Source organism: Microtus ochrogaster, chromosome 17, assembly GCF_000317375.1.
Source record: "Microtus ochrogaster isolate Prairie Vole_2 chromosome 17, MicOch1.0, whole genome shotgun sequence".
In the NCBI taxonomy this organism is placed as follows: Eukaryota; Metazoa; Chordata; class Mammalia; order Rodentia; family Cricetidae; genus Microtus; species Microtus ochrogaster.
Genome location: NC_022019.1, coordinates 22423035 through 22425912, shown reverse-complemented (window position 1 = coordinate 22425912; position 2878 = coordinate 22423035). Strand labels below are relative to the sequence as shown.

Here is a 2878-nt window from a genome sequence, read left to right as displayed (position 1 = left end):
TGGTAGACTGCAACTGTGAGCTGAAATAAACCCTTTCCCCCTTAAAGTAGACACATGAATCTCCCTGGGAGAGATAAAGAAAATAGATTTTATAGGTGGACCTGGGGTAGGTGGACAAGAACGGGAGGTTCACGTGTTGGGGTGAGATAGAAGAGAGGGAGAAAATTTGGGGGAGACATCTGGAACTGAGGGGTATTTGAGGTATGATATGGAAACCTAGGGCAATGGCAACTTCCTAAATATATGAAGATAATCCTAATGAAGTCTCTTAATAATGGGGGATACTGAGTCTCAACTGGCCATCTATTGTCACCAAAAGAGGCTTCCAATACTGGATCTGAGTTGCATTCAATTAAGTTGTTGGCCAAGGAAAATCCCCCAAACAACCCTGGCTGTTGCTAAGTCAATGTGTTCCTCTCTGCAAACTGATAGTGGGGCCCCATTGCTGAGGACAACATCCGCACAAGTCACTGAACATAGAGAAGCTGAGCTGGGGCCTACATGGAGCCTTCTCCCCAGTGGTCTTTGGTATGGGAAGGTACTCTGCATGCAGTTAAAAGAGAAACTTAAACACTGACCCAGTCACAAAACTTTTTTTTTTTTTGTCACAAAACTTTTGACCTATAAATTGCCCTGCCCGCATAATATGCTAGGGCAGTGATGGCAAAAACTTGTGGGAGTGACCAACAATATCTGGCTTGATTTAGGGTCCAATCCATGAGATGGAGCTCATGCCAGCACTGCTTGGATCACCAAGAACAAGAGCCTAGATAACCCAGAGACCTAGGGTAAACCCAAATACTATTAGTCCTTAATCAATAAAATGACTCCTAATGATATTCTCCTATACCCATAGATCAGTGTCTTGCTCAGCCATCATCAGAGAAGCTTCTTCTTGCAGCAGATGGGAACAAATACAGAGACCCACAAGCAGACAGTACCTGAAAGGGAGAGTCTAAATGAGAAATCTCCATCATATCCCTCCCCTCAGAGCTCAGGGGATGCCACAGAAAAGAAGGCAGAAATAGTGTAATAGCCAGAGGGGCTGGAGGACACCAGGACGAGGCCCTCTGAGTCAACTAAGCAGGACACGTAGGGACTCACACAGATGAGGCGGCAAAGCACAGGGCCTTCGTGGGTCTACACCAGGTCCTCTGTTGCATATTCATTATAGCTTTTAGCTTAGTATTTTCATGAGACTCCTGACTGAGAGAGCGAGTGGGTCTCTGATGCTTGCGCCTGCTCTTGGCATTCTTCTCCTGTTGGTTCGTCTTGTCCAACTTGGATATGATGGATTTTGCTGTATGTTATTATATTTTATTTTGTCATATGTGGTTGCTATCACTTAGAAGCCTGTTCTTTTCTAATGAGAGATGCACACACACATGCATACTCACATATGCACGAGCACGCGCACACACGCACGCAAGCACGCACACCCACTTTATAGCCATGGAATTCATCCACATTCTTTGGTATAACGGCAGTCATTCTCTTTTAAAATGGTACTGGGTGTTTTATTGTATGAAAAGACCATAGCTTGTTTATCCATTTCATTGCTGGTATTTTCCAATGTTTTGCCTTTAATTAATACATCTGCTACAAACATTTTGGCACACGTCTTTTGGTTAACGACTATAGCGATTTCTCTTTTGTGTTTGCTAAGGAGGAGGAAGGCTGTGTAATATCATTTCCCCACAGTGGTTACACAGCTAAATTGCCAGGAGCAGCCCAGGAGGGTGACAGCTGCTCCCCAACGTCGACTGCTTTCCCTGCTGCTCATCTTCTGTTGTGGTCATTACAGGTGAAGATAGGGGTCCTGGTGATGATATTCATGGACCCCAACGAGTAGGAAAAGTGAGAAAAATGGGTAAGCTAGTAAAGTCAATCCTCCTGCAGGCTATCCGAGCTGAGCTCGCTCCTTTCATGATGTAGGAGCTCTCTACACATTCTAAATGTAAGAGTGCTGTCAGAGACTGTGCTGCGACACACCTTTTCACTCTTTAGTCTTAATAATCATTCATTCATTCATTCATTCATTCATTCAGGGCTATACAAGTGCCACTGTACATGTGCGGAGGTCAAAGAACAACCTGGATGAGGCAGGTCTCTCCTTCTCTCATGTGGGTTCTGAAGACTGAACCCAGGTTGCCAATTCTGTGAGCAAGCACCTTTATATGCTAAGCCATCTGGTTGACCTCTTTTCACTTTCTTAATGGCACCCACTGGTTAAGAAACATTCTGAATTTTGAATAAATTTAATATGCCATTTTTGTTCTATAATTAGTGATTTTGTTGCACTGTTCAGACCTTTTCATATCCTAAACCTATAAGTACATGACTCCTAGGGGTTCTCCTAGAATACATTCTTCTTAAAGTCTTATTTTTTTACGTTTGTATTTATAATCTATGCTTAATTAATTTTGGTTTCTAGTGTGAGATAAGGGGCAAGGTTCACGTTTCTCCCAAAATACACATTGAATTAATCCAGAAACATTTGTTGCAATTTCTAATGTGTTCTCCCTAAATTAAAATGACACAAATCAAATGAACATCCATGTAAGGATCTTTTTCTCCATCCCACTTTGTTTACGTACTGTTGCTCTGTAGTTCAAGTCAGAACTAAACTGTCTTAGCCACTGTTCTTTATAAAACTACCCGTATCTGATACTTCACTTCAAGGCAAGACCAAGGCCCTCCCCTCTACCTCTATATCTAGGCTGAGTAAGGTGTCCCTCCATAGAGAATGTGCTCCTAGATGCCAGTTCAAGCACTAGGGTTAAGTCCTGCTCCCACTGCCAGTGGCCCCACAGACTGACCAAGTCCCATAATACTCCCCCACATTCAATGGGCTTTGTTGACTCCTCATGGAAGCCTT

General features: G+C 43.2%; 1 pseudogene; it reads left to right on the top strand.

Moving 5' to 3' along the window:
- LOC101997642 overlaps nucleotides 1-2878 on the top strand; it is a 15391-nt pseudogene that overhangs the window by 10747 nt on the left and 1766 nt on the right.